The following is a 22,089-nucleotide window of genomic DNA, read 5'->3' as shown; positions in this document are numbered from 1 at the left end:
AAATACACTTCAAAACTACACACTTAGTTTCTAAATCAGTAAAGACCCTTTTGAGATGGCCCACAGTCACAACCTACACCCGCGGGTGACTTCAATAGCTGGGGTTCTGGGGACATTAATATCTTACTGTTGCATTTAGAACATTCTTAGGAATTGGTCAAAGGAAAAGGTTATTAGAACAAGCAAGAGATCACAAATATTCCTAGCAGGCAAGTACTTTTGTATTCCCTAAGCAGAGTCATTCAGTGTAATAGGCTAAGCCAAAGTCAATGGGCAAAAGTCTTCTATGGGCCGAATAACCTCTGGTAGGTAAGTAAGAAAGGTCTTTGCACAATGTTTTAGAAGTCTTTGAAGAAAAGAAGAATCAATGTAGGGCCACAAGCTGGTTAGGCTTGTGAGTAAAGAAGCTGCAAGCAACTCTACAACAAGAGGTAAGTTCTCTCAGACTTTACAGTACCTTTGGATTGAAGGAAAAGTGCAGCACAGGACTTCTGTTCCTGTGCAGCTCTGCAGATCTCACTGTTCCTGGGCCTCAGTCATGGGGACAAGAGGGAGGACTTCTGGGGACTCCGCAACTGCAATGGGACAGTGACCGCTCGCAACCGGCAAACTTCAAACAAGTGGCACTCCGGTGTTTCAGCTCCTCGCGACTATCGCAAATAACAACACTGCGGTTTCTGGCTGTCGATATGGACTTTCCTTGCTTCTGGGGTCCTGCAATCTGTTGAGGGGGCTCAGGCTCGGTCAGTCCTGCTTCCTGGGAGTACAGAGGATCTTCCTGGAGCTCTTGGCCAACTTAAAAGCAAGGCACACAATCAGGTGTTCCTTTCCCCGGCGTTTCGGTTTCCAGCAGCAACTCCGTGGAAATTCAACCTGCTTTGAGAAGATGTCCATGTGGCTTACTTTTGAGTTGTTGGGACCAATCAACTCCAAGGGAGAAGTCGTCCTTATAGGGGCTTCTGTCGATACAAATTTGGAGTTATCACAGCAGCAGGGCTTCAGCGAGCAAACCAACGGTCCAGGAGTTGCAACAGGCATCCTCTTCAAGGTCTTCTTCGGTTCCTTCGTCCAGTGGTTGACTCTGCCTTCCAAGTTAAAAGGAACAAGTTACTTACCTGTAACTGTTGTTCTCCAGCATGGGTCTGGCATGGATTCACATGCTCATGAATATTCCCCGTCGTCAGGCTGGGAATCCTCGGTAAAGAAAAACCAGTATCAGTTTCGTTTCTGATCTGTCTTTCGTAGTAATAACCAATCACTGGTCTCTGCGTCATACTGACCACAGCCAATGACTGCCCTCTACCTAAGCACCGCCTCTGGCAGCCATCTTCAGATTTGGAAGCACGTGAAGTGGCAGTATGACCAAGTGAAGAGCCGCAGAGGGGTAGGCGGGAGGGTTCGCATGTGAATCCATGCCAGACCCATGCTGGAGAACAACAGTTACAGGTAAGTAACTTGTTCCTTCTCCAGCATGGGGTCTGGCATGGATTCACATGCTCATGAATAAAGAATACATAGCAGTACACACATGCACAACCACGGGAGGTGGCAAAGGCTCAACATCAAGCATCACATCAACTCAACATTAAGCATCTTACCTCCTCACCAGGCTCACCTCAGGCGAACAGGTTGCGCAGCACTGCTTGGCCGACCCTGGACTCCTCCCTGGAATCCCGGTCGACGCAGTAGAATTTCGTGAAGGTGTGCGTCGACCTCCACGTAGCAGCCCTGCATATGTCCAGCAGGGGCACACCAGATAGGAACGCCGTGGTAGCTGCGATCGCTCTGGTGGAATGGGCTCTCGGACGGCCAGGCAGCGGTCGGTTTGCCAACCGGTGACAGCACATGATACAGCCGGAGAGCCATCTGGAGATGGAAGCCTTCGAGAGAGCCTTCCCCTGATTGACAGGTCCAAAGTTCACAAAGAGTTGTGACGTCTTCCGAAAACCCTTCGTGCGGTCCACGTAGAACTTCAGCGCTCTAGCTACATCCAGCGAGTGCAAAGTCCTCTCAGCCGGCGACGAAGGCGACGGGAAGAACACAGGTAACACCAAGGGTTCGTTGAGATGGAAGTCCGACGGTACCTTGGGCATGAAGGAGGGGTGCGTCCTGAGCACTACCCTCGTGTCGTGGAAAGTCAAGTACGGGGCCTTGCAGGAAAGGGCCTGGATCTCTCCCACTCGTCGTGCGGAGGTGATGGCCACAAGAAAAGCTGTTTTCCACGATAGAAACTTCAACGGGGCCGAGTGCAGAGGCTCGAACGGAGGTCCCATGAGCTTGGTCAGCACCACGTTGAGCTCCCACGCCGGGGCCGGAGCCTTCACCGGCGGGAACGATCTGAACAGTCCCTTCATGAACTCTTTCACCAGACGATGAGACCACAAGGACGTCCGCCCCGTGGTCCTGGTGTATCGGGAGATCGCAGCAAGATGAATCTTGATGGACGCGTGTGCCAGACCAGCTTTGGCCAGCGTCAGCAGGTACGGCAGTACTTGGGGGGCCGTAATCCGTAGAGGGTTAATCTTCTGTGCGTGGCACCAGACAGAGAACCTCTTCCATTTGTGTCCGTAGCATTTAAGAGTCGAGGACGCCCTGGCCTTTGCAAGAACCTCTCTGCAATCGGCCGGTATGTCGTATCCTCCAAACTCTAGCGCTGCAGGAGCCAGGCCTGCAAGTTCAGCGACTTCGGGTCGTGGTGGAGGATGGCGCCTCCTTCCCTGGAGAGTAGATCCGCGTCCGCCGGCAGCTTGATCGGCGGGGACGCTGACAAGTCCAGAGGGTCCGGGAACCATATCTGCCTCGGCCACGCAGGTGCGACGAGGATCATCCTGCACCGTGACCTCTTGAGCTGGTTGACGAGCCGGATTAGCAGAGGCAAGGGAGGGAACGCGTAGAGGAACAGGCCCTCCCAGGGGAACGAGAAAGCATCGCCAATGCTCCTCGTCTGGGGAAACCTGCTGGCGAACCTCCGGCACTTGGTGTTCGTCGCGAACAGGTCGATCTGGGGTGTGCCCCACCGTCGGAAGAGGCGATCCACCAGATCCTGCCGTAGTTCCCACTCGTGGCACGAGCGCAGCTCCCTGCTGAGTGAGTCGGCGATGGTGTTTTTTATCCCTGCCAGATGAAACGGCACCAGAAAAATCCCTTGGGCAACGGCCCAATGCCACAGGTCCTGCGCCTCCTTGGACAGCGCTGGGGACCTGGTTCCGCCCTGTTTCCTGATGTAAAACATGGTGGTGGTGTTGTCGGTGAAGATCCTCACCACCTTGCCCTTGAGGGACGGAAGGAAGGACCTGAGGGCCCAAAACACTGCACGGAGCTCCAGGACGTTGATATGCAGGGACTTCTCCGTCGGGAGCCAGAGTCCCCTTCCGTGCAGATTTTCGGTGTGCGCTCCCCACCCTTCCAGGGAGGCATCCGTGGTCACGGTCTCCTGGTGGGCTGGTGTCTGGAAGTCCATGCCCGCCGTCAAATGCGCGCGGGTGCCCCACCACCGTATCGCTCGTCGGAAACTCTCGTCGAGCTTGATCCTTTCCTCGAAGCTGCCCGTCGTCTGGATCCAGCGCGCATCCAGGAATTCTTGCAACGGGCGCATCCGGAGCCTGCACATGGGAATGAGGTAGATGCAGGAAGACATCATCCCGAGGAGGGACTTGATGGACCTCACTTTGGCCGGGTCGGCCACCAACATCCGTTGCACCTTGCCCAAGATGGTCCTGGTCCTCTCCTCCGACGGGGAGGCCAGAAGGGACACTGTGTCGAGCCTGGCTCCCAGAAACAGTGCGACTTGCGCGGGCACCAGGTGGGATTTGGCGTAGTTCACGGAGAATCCCAGGTCCGTGAGGAGTTGGACGGTCCTTGCCGTGTGGACCACGGCGAGCTCCCTCGTCTTGGCGCGGATGAGCCAGTCGTCCAGGTAGGGGTAGACGTGAATCCCCTCGCGGCGCAGAGGCACTTGGTGAATACCCTGGGTGCCGACCGTAGTCCGAAGGGAAGGGCTTTGAACTGGTAATGACGCCCTTGGACCACGAATCTGAGGAATTTGCGGTGCCCCTTTAGGATGGGAATGTGGAAGTAGGCATCCTCCAAATCCAACGACGATAGGAAGTCTCCTTCCTCCAGCTGACCCAGGACGTGCTGGAGGGTGACCATCCGGAACTTCTGCGCCTTGATGAACTTGTTCAGACGTCGCAGGTCCAGGATGGGGCGCCATCCTCCCGTCTTCTTCTTCACGAGGAAGTATCTCGAGTAGACTCCGGAGCCCCGAAGCCTCTTTGGGACGAGTTCGATGGCGCCTTTTCTGAGCATCGCCTTTACCTCCAGGAGAAGTTGAGGGACATGAAGTTCTTTCCTGGCCACGGGGGGGACGCGCGGGCACCTTCTTTGAAACTCGAGCGCGTGGCCCCGGGCCAGGGCGTCCAGCACCCAACGGTCGGTGGAGATGGACTCCCACACGCTGACGAAGCCCGCCAGCCGGCCTCCCACCGGGGTGCTTCGGTGGGGGCCCGACCCCACGGCCGGTTCAATCCTGCTTGGGCGCGGCCTTGCCGCCTTGACCTCCTTGGCGACGACGGCGGGGTCCGCTAGACTTGCCTCGTCCTCTGTAGGCCTCTTGCGACGACGAGCGGGCCGTTTGACGGTAGGAAGCGAAACCGCCGCCGGAACCTTTGGAGGCGCCCTTGCCTCCGCCGCTCCGAAAGGGCGTCCGTCGTTGCAGGACTCCAAGGGCCCGGGCCGTCTCAGTATCCGCCTTGATGGCCTGAAGGGAATCGTCCACTGTCTTCCCAAACAGGTTGTTCCCGTCGAAGGGCATGTCCAGGACTCTGGTCTGGACGTCCTGCCGGAAATCCGTAGCTTTGAGCCATCCACGACGTCGAAGGCAAACGCCGTTGCCCAGCTGGCGGAACCCGGTGTCGGCGATGTCCGTCGCCACGGTGATGGCGTGGTCCGAGGCCACCTCACCTTCCTGCAGGATCTCAAGGGCCTCCGCCCTCTTGTCGTCCGGCAGAAAATCCAGCAGGGGAGCTATCTTGTACCAGAGCTCCCTGTCATAGCGGGCCACGATAGCCAAGGCGTTGGCCGCTTTAATCGTCGTCGCTGCCGACGAGATGACTCTTCGTCCCATAGCATCCAATTTCTTTCCCTCGCCGTCCGGCGGGGAAGTCGATGTGGAGGCCGCACCCCCCCCCGCTTTCTTCCTGGCTGCCGCGGAGACGACGGAGTCCGGGGTAGGCTGCGCCCGGAGGCACAGGGGGGCCGTGTCCGGGACCCGGTACTTTTTCTCGTACCGGTCTCTTCTAGCTGGCGTCGTGGAAGGGTTCTTGAGGAGGGAAAGGCCCTCATCCCAAATGTCGTCCAACAGAGGCACTGAGAGGACCGTCTTCCTCTTGGCCTCGCGCCGCTGATAAAGGAAGCCTTCCTTTTTCTTCTCCTCAGGGCAGAGTTGGAAAAGCTCGGAAGCCCTGGAGATCATGGAGTGGAAAGATCCGATCTCGTCGGGCGGAGAAGCCCTGGTGGGAGGCGACGACGGAAAATCCTCGTCGTATGCCTCGTCGTCCGTACCCGTCGCTGCCGTGTCAGTCCCCGTATCATCCCCTCGGGTGGACGGGGAGGAGGGCTGGACGGGGCGCGACGGTTGAAAAGGAGGTGGTGGATGGATCCTTCTTTTCTTGGTAGGGGGAACACCAGAAGGTCCCGGTTCTGGATCCCCCGACGGGAGAGGTTCCTCCGTCGGTAACGGTAGCCTCGTCCTTATCTCGGAGCATAAGGACTGTATGGCCAACAAAATGGCCGCCGAGTTGTCTTGCGGTGCTGGCAGAGGGGAATCCGACGGGCGGGCAGGGGCCCCGTCGGTATCCTCGACGATGTCGTCGTCGTCACCTTCGTCGGGGTCCATTCCGACGGGCTGGCCTTCTTCCACGCCTAGGCCGTGGCTTAAGACCTCGATCAGCTCCTCTTCTGAGGTTGAGGCCGAATCTCCGACGACGCCCTGCCCCCCCTTCTTCTTCCCCACGGAGGGTTTCACGGGGGTCCTATCGATGGGCACAAAGGAAGACTCCCTCCGAGGAGGCAGGGAGATTCTGGGCCCTGAGGTCGCCACCACTGGTGCAGCCACCACAGGCTGAGCCAGGGCCGCCGCGACCGTTTCGATAGAGGGCTTGGTCGGATGGATCAAGGCCTTCACCACCTTAGGTGCGCTCACCGCCTTATCCTTGAGGGAGGGGGCACTGCCACGCTCCTCCTCTGCCTTAGAGCTCGACCGGGGCCTCTCCAGGAGCTTCGCCGGGTGCTCGGCCTTCCTCTTACCCGACCCAGAGCGTTGGCTCGTGGTTGATGGTGCCGGGGAGGGTGCGCCCTGCCTGGCGCCCGTAGAGCCCGAACGTTCGGCGCTCCCGGTGCCAGCGGACTCGCGGTGCTTGGCCTTATGTTGGGCCCCCGTCGCCGGGGCGCCCTCAAAGGTCTTAGAAGACCGCTCGGATTTCTTCTTCTTCTCGCCAGACGGGCTCTTACCCTCCAGCCAGTTGGCGAGACATTGATGGCGGTCCTTCATGGTCCGTTCCGACATGTTGCCGCAAAACGCACAGTCCTTCTCCACGTGCGTCTTGTCCTCATGAAGGCAGTAAAGGCAGAAAGAGTGTTCGTCCTCCTTGAAGACGTTCTGCTGCTGGCATCCAGGGCAGACCCTGAACAGCTTTCCGGGCGTCGAGCTTCCCTTCTCCTGGGCCATCTCCGAGACCGGGCCTGAGAAGCTTCTGGATTCCTCCGAAGTGTAGCTCGACGAAATCTTCACCCTTGAGGGGCACAGATGAATCCGACACGGGTCCCCGTTGATCGGATGTAGGATCGGTGGAGCTTGAGGCTCTTTGACCGAAAGAATCGAAGTTTTTTTGTGAAAAAAGCGCGAAAAATAGCACTAACGCTCGAGAGCAATAGCACGAGGATCCCAACACATGAACGTGCGGTAAAAATCTGAAGATGGCTGCCAGAGGCGGTGCTTAGGTAGAGGGCAGTCATTGGCTGTGGTCAGTATGACGCAGAGACCAGTGATTGGTTATTACTACGAAAGACAGATCAGAAACGAAACTGATACTGGTTTTTCTTTACCGAGGATTCCCAGCCTGACGACGGGGAATATTCATGAGCATGTGAATCCATGCCAGACCCCATGCTGGAGAAGCCTCACCTTTTATTCAGTTTGCTCCCATTCATCACAGCCTGTCAGTCACCCAGCAGGATGGCTGTCCTTGCCAGACAGACAGCCGGCCAATCACTACAGAGTGTATTTGGGTCTCCTAGGAGACTAAACACAGGGAGTTTCGGGCACCTCCCTCACTCCTGCCCCCACCAGACACCCTGGTGCCAGAGGCAGGCTTCACTCGTGAATCTCACCAAAGGCAAAGCGAACAAAGGGACCAAACCTGGTTTGGCGCGCAGAGTAACTCTCAAGAAGGACCTTTACACAAAGAAATGGCGAAAAAAGAAGACCGGGCCATTTTGACAAAAATGGCACCCTTCGGTGTTTTACTGCAGCTGCGAACACAGCCCGCGGTAAATGCACACCACTGGCAACAGTCATCCATCGAGGAAAGGGTAACAAAAATGTTACACGAGAAGCTCAACAAAGGGGATACTAAGTAACCCCTCCAGGACCCTATTGTAAGACAGTGTGTGCTGGGTCTAGAAAGTTACAAATTTAAGTAAAGTCAATTTCACTTTACTGCTCTGGGAAACAGTAGTTTATCCAAGAGAAGGTATTCAAACCTTTGGGAAATCTGAAAGACTTCCCTGTGCCACTGCACTGAAGGTGCTGGGTCACAAAATGTAAAGGGTGATGCCTATGGAGTTTGTCAGGCTCCATAACGAAAAGAAGAGTTCAAAAATCACATGAAACAGTGAGAAAAAGGGTCTCACTCTCTAAGTAAAAAAATCAAGTCCTCAAAATCCAAACAGAAGGTAACATTACTTCCCTGTAACAATAACTTCCAGCATGTGAAGCCACCCCAGGTAAATGTGTAGTGGAATTCTACTAGATTGTTAGAGATGATGGAACGCTTGTTTATCATCATTTTTGGGAAACATGTGAGAAGTATTTTCCTAGACCCTATGTGTATGGTTTGGGAAAATCGATCCACCCTATAGCTCTAGCAGAAGAGGTTATGCAGCATACTACAGGTGTCATTCTAGCAGAGACTATTTAGGGGGTAGTGACCTCAAAAGTCATTTAAGTTTCAGAAAAGTACTTTATAGTTTAATGTACAGTGTTTTAGGTCAGGGTTTTAGTTTGGAGTAAAATCTCAATGTTAGCGGATGAGACACCAAAAACAAAACCTGCATTTATGGTGAAAAGGAGACTCCTCCAGCAGAGCTACATTGTGATTGTGCTCAGTGTTACGTAGGTTTTTCTAAAGTACAACTGGTGTGGGACTTAGCATCTTGTGGTATTAGGGACCCAACTCTTAATATAGGCTTGTACTACACAAGTCAGTGGAGTGGCTGAGCAGCCAGGATTATCTTAGGAGGGGTAATGTGAGCTATACAGCAGTACACTAAAATCAGTGAACACAAGTATCCAAGTACTTTATTTATTTATTTAGTTAAACAAAAGGCAAATCAATCAAACCAAAAGGCAGCAACTAATAAGAACATTCAAGTGTTAGGGAGAATGCTCATTTCTGTGCCAGTTCCCTTTAACCTAGAGATTCCAGCTCTTTTGCTGGACTCAGGGCTTTTTTAATTTTTAGTCCCGAGTGAGTGGGACTTTTTCCCCCACTCCCTCATGAGTTTTTCTGACTAGGATTTTGTGTTTCTCACTGTTTAATGGAGTCTGGTAAACTCCATAGGCATCTGCTTTTTGCATTGTGTGACAGAACTTTTGTGCAGTGCCGCTGAGAAGTCCCTTGGACTTTTCTTAATGTTTAAACACATTTTCTTGGGTGAACTACGGTTTCCAAGAATAGTAAAATGACTTTGTCTTACTTACCTTTTGTTTTGTGGGTCCAGCACACACCACCCTATGTGGAGTGCTGGGGGGATTACATATAACTCCTTATCCCATATCTCATGTAACATGTTGTTACACTAACATGAATGGATGGTGGTATTGGTTTCTATTTTTCTACCTTGTGCCATGTACCTGAAGGCCGATTTCTCAACTGCAGTACAGCACCCAAGAGTGACCATTTTCCCAAAATGGCCCAGTACTCTTTTTTTTGCCATTTGTCAGTGCCTTCTGGGCTTAAAATCTGTTTGAATTGGGGTTGAGTTCTTTGTGCATTTTGCCTTTGGAGGGCTTCAGCCCTGAAGCCCGCCCAGGCTCCTGTGTCTCTTGAAAGGCAGGAAGTGAGGGAGGTCCCCTAAACTTCCCTGTCAGTTTTCTCTAGGTTTGCCTGAGTGAAACCAGTTCTGATAGGCTGGCTTGCTGTCCGGCAGGACAGCCACCCTCCTGGGGGATTGACAGCCTATGGCTGTTAATGAACGAGAACTTGCTTAAAAGGGAAGGTTTTTGGGACTAGAGGCAGAGTCGACCATTGGAGGACAACATCCGATGAAGAAAACATGAAGACACGCCAGCAGCACCGCCCTGGACCGCAAAGTGCCCGGTGAAGCCCTGCAGCTGTGCTGACCCCGTTTTTGTTTCGACTGGAAGACCCGCACGGGACGACTTCCTCCCTTGGGCTGGTGGGCCCAACTAGCCTTAAGACTAGCTTCATTTTGGCACAACCTCTGAGTTGCTGTGACTTTCCAAGGCTGCAGAATCCCAATGCCCGGTGACCCTTGACCATCATCGAGTGGGTATGCAGTGATGTTATTGAATAGAAAACAAAAAATGCATTTTTAAACTAACCCAAAACATTTTTTTTTAAATGTATACAACTATTTATATGTGGTTGGGAATGGGAATAGTAGTATTAGGGGTGGGGTGAAAGTATTTAAAAAAGGGAGGTTGGGAAGGGACCCCCCACAAAAAACATCACACAAAGAAATTGTAATTTTTTTTCTATGTTTTTTCTTTCTTGAAAGTGTATTCTTTATTTTATCATTCGATAAAAAATCACATGTAAGCTATTGAGTGCATTGTCTTCAGAAGTGCAAATCTTGCCAACACTCAGTGGGCATCCAGAGGACCCTACAGAAGCAGGAAACCGTCATCCAGAGTCCCCTCACCAGAGTCCAGGACTGAGGGATCAAGTAATTTCCAACCGGAGCGTTTCGGTTCTTTGGTGCTGAGAAAAAGGCGCCATAACCACAAAAGGCAGCTGAATCAAGGGAGAATCCATTGCTGCCGAGTCCTCTCACGAGTGATGCCCCAGAAGCCCACCAGACGTCCTCCCTATCGTCACCACGACCAAGGACCAGGAACAACGGTCTGCTACACTGTACAAGGAAGGCATCCAGCTGGAACCAATTCTTCAATTCACAGGAAGCGTGGGCCTTGGCATACATTTACCTTTTGCCAATTGTGGTGATTCCTAGCTTGGGGAGTACTTTTTTTAATTTTTTTTTTTTTAATCAAGTTCATCATTTTTCAAAAAACATCAAACTTATCACCAACATGTACAACATTTCATTTCTATGATCCCCGCCCCTACATGCAATTCATTAAGTCTCTTGTTTGTTCGTCACAACCGTTATGTCCCCACCTCATGCCATTTTATCCCAAGGCAAGGTTATCATCCATACTCGTTAAAGAAAGGAAGCCAGGTCCTCTCTATATCCGTTTGTGCCTCATCCAGAAGAGGAGTCAGATATTCCATGTCAAATATAGATTTTGCTTTCTGAACCCATTCCTTTTCTGTGGGCATGCTCACCCTTTTCCAGTGTTGTGCCACACAATGTCTCGCCGTTAGTAGTAGAGTGTGGACCAGGTGGCCCTCTTCACCTGTATTTTCCTCCTTCTCGTGCACCCAGAGTAGGCTAGGCTCCCTGGGTCTATCTATCCCATCAAGGCGCTTTAGCCAGCCCAAAAACTCTTTCCAGTACGTCTGAATGATTGGACAGGCCCACCACAAGTGGTAAGTCACCATTTTCTCTTTTACAGCGCCAACAACATGCATCTACCTCAGGGTACATTTTTGCTAGTGTGGCTGGCAGGTAGTGCCATCTATGTAGCAGTTTAAATGCCTGCATCATATATTGCAGGGACAATGTGGACCTTTTTCCACACCTACACATTTTACCCCACTTCTGTTCGGTCAATTCAAATCCCAGGTCTTTGGCTCATTTCCTACGTGTGGGTTATATATCAATGGGTCACCCCTTCCCATTTCTCCACATAACCTGGATATTCACCCCCTTTGCATTGGTTTCCTGCAGCAGTATCTTCTCAAAGGGAGTAAGCTCTGGGGATAGGTTTTCTCCCCAATTGGGCTTCATCAGGACCCCATTCAGCTGTAGGTATCTAAAGTCTGAGTCCCTTCATCCCCAAGCATTCCTCTAGCCGAGCCAATGGCATATTCCCCTCCCTCCCACATCTGTATTGCCCTCGAGAGCCCTGCCTCAAATGTTTGAAAGCTCAGAGGGTCTATGATGAGATTCCGAATGGGTGGTGCCCAGATACAACTGAGGGGAGAGGGCTATTATTGACGACCATCGGGTGGCGCTTCTCTCCCACCAGATCGACCAGAACACTTCCAGGATGAGGCGCTCAAGCACTCGTCTAGGGATCTCTTTCTGCTGAACCCACATCCATTTACCCAGTGTTACGGGCTGTAAGATCACATTGTCCATGTGGACCCATTGCTTCTTTGTTTCTGGGTCTAGGTGGTCGACCATAATCCGCAATTGGGCAGCCTTGTAGTATGCACCCAGATCTGGGAATCCCACTCCCCCTCCTCCTTTGACAGTACTAGAACCCTATATGCTATTCGAGGTTTTGCTCCTGCCCATACAAAAAACCCTAAGAGCCTTCCGTACTGTGGCTAGGAAATTGGTTGGGACCATCGTGGGGAGCATCTGGAAGAGAAACAGCAGCTTGGGTAGAATTGTCATTTTAATACATTTAAACCATGCCATACATGAGACCAATCAGTAACCAGCGCGGCATGTCCTGGCTTATTTTACTCCATAGTGGGAGGTAGTTCATCTCAAATTGATTCTTGGCTTCTCTCATGATTTCGATGCGTAAGGATCGAAAGCCCTTCTGCCTCGTCTCAAATCGCAATTTCCCAATCCAGTCCCTGCTAAGAATGCCACCGACTTGGCAAGATTAACCTGTGTTAGGCAAAGTTTGTATGCAATACCCTTTGGGAAAACTACACATAACTAGGATTACAGGTGTACGCAAACCAACCTTTGGTATAAGTCTGTACTACACAGTTTTGGTAGCGTGTTGAGCAGCCAGGCTTATCTCAAGAGGGGAATGTGAGCAGTAATAAGGTTACACAGAGGTCTACAATCACAGGTGTTAGTGTTAAAATAAACTCTTACACACAAGGTTTCTTTGATAAATACTTATTAATTTATCTGTCCGTTATAAAATATTCATTAGAAGGAGGCAATCATAACGCACAAATAAGCTTCAATACTTTTCAAAAGAGGAATAAAATAGCAAAGGTTATCAGAATATAGAAGACTAAAATTATACTTAGACAGGGCAAATACTTTGAGATCTCCAGAAGAGTCAATTCAATTCAATAGGCTAGGACAACGTCAATGGGCTAAAGGCTTGGATAGGATAAAGCGGTTCTGGTAAGTAAACAGAAAATTCTCTGCACAAGTTCTCAGAAGTAGTTTGTAAAAAGAAGAATCATATGCTGGGTCACAAGCTGATTAGGCCTGCGAGTTGCAAAAGTTTCAAGCACTTTCACTGTAAGAGGTAAGTTCTCTCAATCTTGTTTTACAGTACCTTACAAGTAAGAAAAAGATGCAGCTGATGACTTCTGTTCCTGCAGATCTCGCGGTTCCTGGGCCTCAGTCCAGGGGACAAGATGGAGGACGTCGGGGGACTCCTGCACTGCACTGGGACTGGTCAAAAGTTCACAACATCGTGGGAGTCCGGAGGATCTTCCAAACGCTTTCGGCCAGCTTACGAGTAACGCACACAATCTGGTGTCCCTCTACCTGGCTCTACGGTTTCCTGCAGCACTCTGAGGAAATGCAACCAGCTCCAAGATGGGTGTCCAGGTGGCTTACTTGTGAGTTGATTGGCCCTACCAACTCAAAGCGAGAAGTCGTCCTTTGCAGGGCTTCTCTGTCGATGTAAACTTTGATGATTCAGACCTGCAGCAGGGCTTCACCTGGCAAACCAACAGTCCAAGAGTTGCAGAAGTCGTCCTCGTCAAGCTCTTCTTCAGTTCCTTCGGCCAGTGGTTGGCTGCCTTCCAAGCCAAGAGACTCGCCTTTTATTCAGTTCTCTCCCATTCATTCCAGCCTAGCTGCCACTCACCCAGCAGGGTGGTTGTCCTTGCCGGAAAGTCAGCCAGCCAATCATCACAGAGTGCATTTGGGAGTTTCGGGCACCTCCCACACTTCCTGTCTACCCCAGACACTCTGGAGCCAGAGCAGGGTTTCACTCCTGAACAAAGGTACCAAACCTGGTTTGGCGTGCAGAGAAATACAGTAGAAGGACCTTTCCACAAAGACATGGCGAAAAAGGAAAACTGGGAACCATTTTAGTAACTATGGCTGGGCGCCATCTTGAAAAACATGGCTCCCGCAATTTCCCGTTACTGGCGCTACGAATAGTTTGCGGTTGACAAAAATCATGGTAGCTCGTTGTAAAACCACTGCCACCAGCCATTCTGAGAGGAAAGGGTAACCTTTGACTGTTACATGAGTATGTAGACACAGGGGATACTAGGTAACCCCTCCAGCACTCTATAGGAAGATAGGTTGTGCTGTTTCTAGAAATTTACAGGACTAAGTGAAGTCAATTTCACCCCACTGTTCTGGGAAAAAGTAGTTAAGCCCAGATAAGGTAGTTAAACCTGGGGAAAGCCTAAAACGCTTCCCTGTGCCACTGCACTGAGGGTGCTGTGTGACACAATTGAAAAAGATGATGCATATGGAGTTGGTCAGACTCCATAACCAAAGGAAACGCAAGGTAAAACGCATCAAAATACATGAGTGGAAAAAAGGGTAATTCTATCTCCAGGTAGAAAAAAATCAAGTCCTCAAAATCCAGCAAAGTGGCTGGGGGTCGCTAAGGTAGAGGGAATTAGCATATTTGTGAGCATTTTCCCTAACAACCTGGAACCCAATAGTTTCCCGTACTCTTCCAGGCCCTGTAAAAGGGTTGCCACAGAGGACCGTGGGTTTGTGAGATATAGCAAAAGACTCGCTTTATATTCCTGTCAGCCTATGTGCACCCCAGTTATATCCCCATAACCTCTCAGGCCTATTACCAATGACTCCATGACTAGTGCGTATAGTAAAGGTGACGGGAGGCATCCCTGTGTAGCCTTATTGTCCTTGACCACCATTCTTGCTCTAGGGGTATGATACAGGGCCCTAATCCATCCCATCCACTGCACTCCAAACCTTTCTCCTCAAGAACCCCTTGCATAAAGGACCAGTTGACCCGGTCACATGCCTTTTCAGCATCCAGGGAAAGGACCAAGGCACCCACCCTCCCTTTGTGTCTTAGGGTTGTGCTACAATTACGCAGATGATACCCAGATCATCCACAAAATCCCTAATTCCGAAGGATCCGGCAGCCCGGACCTAGCATCGTGCCTCTCTGATATTGCTCACTGGATGACGACCAACCACCTCATCCTCAACCCTGGGAAAACCGAAATCCTACTCTTCAGGAAAACATCCCTCATCCTTCAACCTATCCCTTGGCCCGAATCACTAGGACAAGCTCGAGCACCCTCAACCGTGGTTAAAAACCTTGGATGCAATCTCGACTCGGATCTATCCCTCACCAAACACACCACCAACGTATCCAAAGCCTGTTTCTTTCATTTACGTATCCTCCGGTGGATTTTCCCCTATCTCACCTATCCCCACCGTTTCTCGGCCATCAACCTCTCCTGGCTTGACTATGCAAACTGCCTCTACCTAGGAGCCCCCGCCTCTCAACTATGGAAACGCCAAAGAATCCAAAATACAACAGCACACCTGCTCATTAACCTTCCCGCCAGAAAACACATTAGCCCTACCCTCAGAGTCCTCCAGTGGCTCCCTATTGCTCAACGCACCACCTTTAAAGCTATGTCAATCACCCATTGCGCAATCCACAACTGTGGCCCTGAATTCCTACGCGAAAGAATTGTCCCTTACCAACCGTACAGGAACCTCAGATCTCGCAATGCATTTCACCTAATGATCCCACCGCATAGCTCCATAAGACTTGGCAGCTCCTCCTTCTCCGTCCAAGCGCCAATCATCTGGAATTCCATCCCCCTACACATTTGCAACATCGAAAACCACCTAAAATTCAGGAAGGCCCTTAAAACCTTTCCCTTCCCAATACTCTAAGCCACTGCACCCCGTGAATACCACACTAATATCCACTTCCGCTGTCAATCATAACTCAGAGGCTGGCAGCTGTCGCAGCGCTTTCACCTGACACCACCACTCTCTTCTCAACAACACCGCCCGCCGTCTAGAACTCCAGGTAAGCCAGCAGCTTTCGTTATGGCTTTCCTGATTCACCAACATCCCTCCCACAACAACCTTCCAACCCTACAAACATCCGATCTAAGCCAGCAGCTTTCGCTGTGGCTATACTCTGATCACACTCACTGCAAAACCCTGCCCACCAGTCCACTTGAGAGACAATTAACAATTAGATAGGGGCCCTGGCTAGCACACACACATCATTAACTATTCACTGCCACTGCTAACCCCCCACCCCAACGCTCACCCTGGGAAGCTCCCACCACTAGCAACCCCCCGCCACATCCCTATTCCCCAAGCTAGGTCCAGCAAGCCCTCAATGACTGTTACATTACAGATATTTTCTATACAATAGGCTGTAACCTACAACCTTTCATGCTTATGCCCCCCCTCCACCTACACGAATTGTGGGGTAGCCCCTCCCATCTGTTTTAGATGGAGACCCCCAGCACCGTGAAACCTGGGGCCACATGCCGACCATAAAGGATACTCCATTTTGTCACAGCCTCTCTTGGCTTACTATATGATGAAACATACTACAGGGAGATACCCGGGACTCTCTTAAGGACTCCCTACTTAGCCCTCTACTCAAATTGCACTGTTAGTGTAGGCTCTAGCTTGTCTAGCCTTGTACTAAATTGCATAGTCTGGTGTAGGCCTCTCTCCCACCATGCAGGACTATCAAGTCTAGCTGTGCTCAGCCTTGTTCCTAAATTGCACTGTTAGGTGTAGGCCTCTCTCCTACTATACAGGACTCTCGAATCTACGGTATGCGCAGGCACGCCCAAGCATCCATGCATGATAGAATACACCTGCGGCTAATTACATCTGGCCTAGTGCACCCATAGCCGTTCAGAAATACACCTGAAATACCTCAACACCTCTACCACTAGCATGCAGCGACCACCACCCGAAAGGAATTTGGTATAGCTGACCCACAAACTCTCTCAACAATAGCAATCTATCTCTCTAACCCTCAACAGCACCCACCCATGTGTCTGACCTCTCTCGGGCTGCTTAGTCGAGCCTTGCCAGCCACCCAAGTCCTAGAACGGCAACTTGCACACAAGCATCTCCTAAACTAACCCCCCCACCCCCCAAGAACTCTCCGACGACATCGACTACGGTCACCAAGGGCGTTCAACCAAGGAAAAAGCGCATTGAGACCACACAAATGGGGAAAGAGCGCTATATAAATAAGAAAATACAATGTGTAGGGGTTTCCTTAGGTTGTCAGAGCCGGGCCAGTTTTCAATTAATCCTGTCTGGTCTAGCTCTATCAGGTGGGGCACGAGAAGCCAAGATTCTAGAGAAGATCTTTGAGTCTACGTTGAGCATGGAAATAGGCCTATATGGATGCTCAGTCTGTCGTGTCCTTACCCTGCTTGGTGATCATTTATGAGTGCTAACCAAAAAGTAGGGGGCGTTTCCTCTGCTTGTCTTATGGAGTTGGTAACCTTCACCAGGGGCCCTGCGAGGATTTCCTGGAACTGCTTGTAGAAGCCTGCTGTGTATCCATCTTCCCCAGGTGCCTACCCTGCCTTCAGGTGGCCCATCATCCTCTTCACTGCCTTCCTTGATATATCACTCTCTAGCATAGTTTCCCCCTTCTTTTGTCATCTGTGGAATGGGGAGTTTACCCAGATAATCCTTGACCTGCCTTTACCCTAATTTGTTTGGTTGAAAGTACAATATTTCATAGTAGTATGCAAAACGCTCAGGGATATTTCTCCTGGATATAACCATCTCCGCGCCCTCACCCTTCAGCTGGTGAATCCTCCTGTCAACCCTACATTCGTCAACTCTATTTGCCAGCAGAGTCCCTACTGGGTCCTCCCCCTCGTAGTACCTTTGTTTAGTGTAACACATCTTCACCACTTCCCCTATCAAGAGTGAGTGTAGTTCTGGTCTCTTATGCCGCACTGTCTCCAGTAATCCCCCTCTGTCCACTGCCCGTCTTGTCAACCCTCATGTCTCAGTTCCTCCCGCACCCTCCTCTCTATCAACGCTCTTTCCTTCTTTTTACAGGCCCCTCTGCTATAATGCAGCCTCTCGCCATCGCCTTCCCACCATTTTTTGGCTGCGTCTCCCCTGTGTCGTTTGTTTCAAAATACTGAGTGATCTCGGTCTGCACGAAGTCCCGGAATACTGGGTCTCAGAGGAGACCATCATTGCATCTCCAACGCAGCTGTCCCTTCCTTCCCTAGTCTAGTCACCATTCCGCTGTGACCATCTTGTGGCCTGACCACGTCACTGCCTCTACCCTTGGTGATCATACTATGGCCTCCTGCGGGACCAGTAGGAGATCAATTCTAGAGTATGTGTTTTGTGGGGGTGACAAGGAGTATCCTTCCGCCTGTTGGAATCTGGACCTCCATACATCAACCCAGAAATGGTCCTGCAGCAGTTAGGAAAATGCTTCATACTTCCTTCCATTTACCTTGACGCCCTTCAACGACCACTTGTCCACTGCCGGGACAGCTATCAGATTGAAGTATCTTCCTATCATTAGCATGCCTCTCCCCCCATTATTCCAGCATTGATGGTGCCTTCCGGAGGAAGGCCATCTCGTGCAAATTTGGTGCGTACATGGACGCTAGTGTGATCAACCATCGTTCCATTCATCCATTCACTGCCACCAACCTACCTCCCAACCCTCTCTTCACCTGCATCTCGCATAATTGTATGGCTCGAGACAGAAAAATCCCCACTCCTTCCTTTTTGATCGTCTTGTGTGAGGCTCAATAATTCTGCCCTACCTCTACCCCTTTGTTTCTTGTAGGAATAATACTGCTATTTTAGCTTTGCGCATCATATCTACTGTTACGCAAGATTATATGTAGTAACCCTGTGGGAGTCTACACCAGCCTTGTCCTTTTGGCAATAGGTAACCCAACCTTTGGTATAGGCCTGTACTACACAAGTTGGTAGAGTGACTGAGCAGCCAGGCTCATCTAAACAGGGGTCCATGTGAGATGTAGGGCTGCAACAGAGAATCACAGTGACATGTATTCAAATAACACTTATACTCCAGGTTTCTTGATCAAACAATTATTTATTAATTTAACAGTCAGTTTTAAAATAAGCCTTCTTTAGAAGGGAGCAATATGCAAAACTTAAAATACACTCCTTCAGTTAAGTAGATACCCTTTTGGGAAGGCACACAGACACTTCCTACACCCTCAGGTGACTTCAATAGTTAGGACCCTGTGGACATTAATATATCACGTTTCACACTTAAATGGCAATACTGAAGTTGTGGCAAAAAGGAAAAGGTTAGGAAAGAAAACAATGGTTAACAAGTTTCTCAAACAAGTAAGCACTTTCGAACCCCCCAATGTAATGTAGAATAACCCTTTCCTAGCTATACAAGTAAGTTATGTACAACATTTTGGAGGGACAAGTCAGAGGGTAATAAGAGTCTACAGGGACCCAGGACAGCCAATGTAGGTTAAGTAAGGTCTAGGGGAGCTGAGGCACTCCTTGAGGATAGACAAAAGTCTTGCACAATGTTAGAGTTTTGTTGCAAAAAGAATCTGTTGGTCCACAAGCTGGGAGGCTTGTGAAGGGCAAAGCTGCAAGCAACTCTGCAAAGGGCAGTCAATGCAAGTCTCCAGTGAGAGCAAGCAAACTACACACAACAATAGGCAAGTACCCCCAGTTTACAGTACCTTGAGTCTGAAGAAAAAGTTTCCAGTTGGCTTCTGGTCCTGTTGTAGTTCCTGCAGATCCTGTGTTCCTGGGCTTCAGTCGTCGGGACACTAGGGAGGACATTTGGGGACTCCTGCACTACGATTGGAAGGTCGGCGGCAGCAATGGGCACAATTCGGATCAGCGGCACTTCGCAGTTTCAACTACTTGCAAATAGCACCACAGCAGTCCTTGGACACCTTGTGGACTTTCCTTGCTTCTGGGGTCCAGCACTCTCTTGAGGTGGCTCAGGCTTGGTTAGTCCTGCTTCGAGGGAGTCTAGCGGGAGTCTGGCAGATCTTCCAGGAGCTCGGGTCCGGCTTAAAGGCAATGCACTTGATTCTGGTGTTCCTGTCCCCTGGCACTTGCTTTCTGCAAGAGCAATGAAGTACAGTCAGCAGAGAGAGGGGTTCCAGCCCAGTTTGTCTTGGGGCTGATCGGTCCCACCAACCCAAGGTTAGAAGTCATCCTTTTCGGGCTTCTCTAATCGATGTCAAAATTGGAGTTTCAGCTCTGCAGCAGGGATTCACCGGGCAAACCAACGGTCCAGGAGGTGCAGCAAGCTTCTCTCCCAGTTTCTTTCTTTGGTTCCTTCGTCCAGTGGTCGACTGCTTTTCTTGAAAAAGCCCACGCCTTTCATGCAATTTGCTGTCCTCCAAGGGCAGCCAGCCGGCCAATCACCTTTGGGTGCATTCCTGTAACCAAGGCGACTAAGCACAGGGAGTTTCGGGAACCTCCCTTGCTTCCTGCCCTTCCAAACACAAAATGAACAAAAGGACCATACCTGGTTTGGCACACAGTGTAAATCTCTAGACGGACCTTTCCAACAAGAAATGGCGAAAAAAGAAGACCGGGGCAATTTTGACAAAATGGGCAAACATGGATGGTATACTGCAGCTGCAAACGCAGCCCGCAGTAAAAACACAATCGTAGAAAAAAGTAAACCACTGTCAAGAGCCATTTATTGTAGAAAGGGTAACAACAATGTTACATGAGAAGTTAGACAAAGGGGATAATAAGTAACCCCTTCAGCACCCTACTGTAAGATAGTGTGTGCTGGGTCAGTAAAGAGAAAAACTTAAGTAAAGTCAATTTCACTTTACTACTCTTGGAAACAGTAGTTATCCGAGAGAAGGTATTTAAACCTTAGCAGAAATCCAAAGGACTTCTCTATGACACTGAAATGAGAGTACTGTGTGTCACAATATAAAAAGATGATGCCTACAGAGTTTGTCAGACTCCACAACCAAAAGAAACAGTGTTCAAATGAAATAAAGATACATGAGTGTAGGGGAAAAGGTCTGTCTCTCTCCAGGATAAAAATGGAAAGTCTTAAAGTCCAGCAAAAGAGCTGGGGTTCTGTAAGGTAGAAGGGAATTAACATATTTCTGAGAATTCTTCCCAACATTTACTGTGAGTGATCTTTTCTTTGGGGAGTTCAGTCCCTTCATGTTTAGCATTGCCACTTTCCAATTAACCATCATCCCTTCTTTGTAACCTCCCTCCACCCCTGTCCTTGGTAAAAATTCTAGGGAGAAATCTCATTTCTGTGCTAATTCCCTTCACCCTTAGAGACCCCCCAGCTCTTTTGCTGGGCTTTAGGACTTTTTCATTTTAACCCTGGAGTGAGAGAGACCTTTTCTTCACTCTCTCATGTGTTATGACCTGATTTGTATTATGTGTTTCCACTGTTTTTGGAGTCTGATAAACTCCATAGGCATCTACTTTTTATATGGTGAAATACCTTTAGTGCAATATCACAGAGAATCCTTTAGATTTCTCATAAGGGTTAAATAACTTCTTGTGTGAACTACTGTTCCCAAGAATAGTGAAGTGAATTTGACTTTACTTACCTTTTCTTTTTGTGGGTCCAGCACACACCATCATATGTGGAGTGCTGGGGGGGGGGGGGGGGGTTACCTACTAGCCCCTTATCCTACATTCTAATGTAAGATTGTTCATGTTACCCTCACTACTTTAAATGGCTGGTGGCAGCGGTTTAATTTTCCCTACCATTGTGCTTTTCTACCGCAGGCTGAACCCTCAGCTGCAGTATAGCACCCATGGGTGACCATTTTGTCAAAATGGCCCGGTCTTCTTTATTCACCATTTTCTGTTTGTGAGGTCCTTCTTGGGTTTTATTCTGCGCGCTGAGCCAGGTTTGAGTCCTTTGTTCGATTTGCCTTTGGCGGGCTTAAGCCCTGAAGCCCACCTCTGGCTCCAGGCCTTCTGGAAAGGCAGGATGTGAGGGGGTTCCCGAAACTCCCGTCCTTTGTCTCTAGGACTGCCTGCATGCAACCAGTCCTGATAGGCTGGCTGTGTTAGGACAGTTTTTCTGAAGTCCGACTAAGGGCTTAGTAAAACTATTCAACTGAGGCAGTACAAGACTCCACTCTTAGTATAAGGCTGTACCATCAAAGTTCAGGGTAGCGTAGACAGAGCAGCCAGAATTATCTTAGGAGGGAGGGAGAGAGGGCTGTAGAATCAGTACAAATTAAATTGTAATACAAATGGTCCAAAGAAACACTGAAACATGTGTATGTAAAAATAAATTATTTATTTAAATACAACTAGGCCCAAATAAATTGTTGGGGGGGAGCTAGCACTTTCCTGCACCCCTCAAGTGCTTTACAATTAGGCAAGACTTCTAAGCACTATAGCACTGGGAAAACTTTTTTCATGCTAAAATAATCACACAGATGCGTGGCCATTCACTAAATAAAGATAATTATTTGCATCTTATATTTCAATCCTAATAGTTGAATTAATTTGTAAAAATGTTACATTGTTTACACGGTAAAGAGCAGGCTCTCTGGCAAAAAGGAATGTGGCTTG

At 49.8% G+C, this 22,089-nt stretch overlaps 1 protein-coding gene across 1 annotated transcript in view; it reads right to left on the bottom strand.

Annotated features, from left to right (window-relative positions):
- Positions 1-22,089, bottom strand: part of SMU1 (SMU1 DNA replication regulator and spliceosomal factor) — a 423,637-nt gene that overhangs the window by 38,340 nt on the left and 363,208 nt on the right. The gene's annotated exons all lie outside the window — the stretch shown is intronic.

Source organism: Ambystoma mexicanum, chromosome 6q (genome assembly GCF_040938575.1).
Source record: "Ambystoma mexicanum isolate Mex_15411 chromosome 6q, UKY_AmexF1_1, whole genome shotgun sequence".
Taxonomy (NCBI): Eukaryota; Metazoa; Chordata; class Amphibia; order Caudata; family Ambystomatidae; genus Ambystoma; species Ambystoma mexicanum.
Note: the sequence above shows the minus strand (reverse complement) of the source record. Positions and strands in the feature narration are given on the sequence as shown.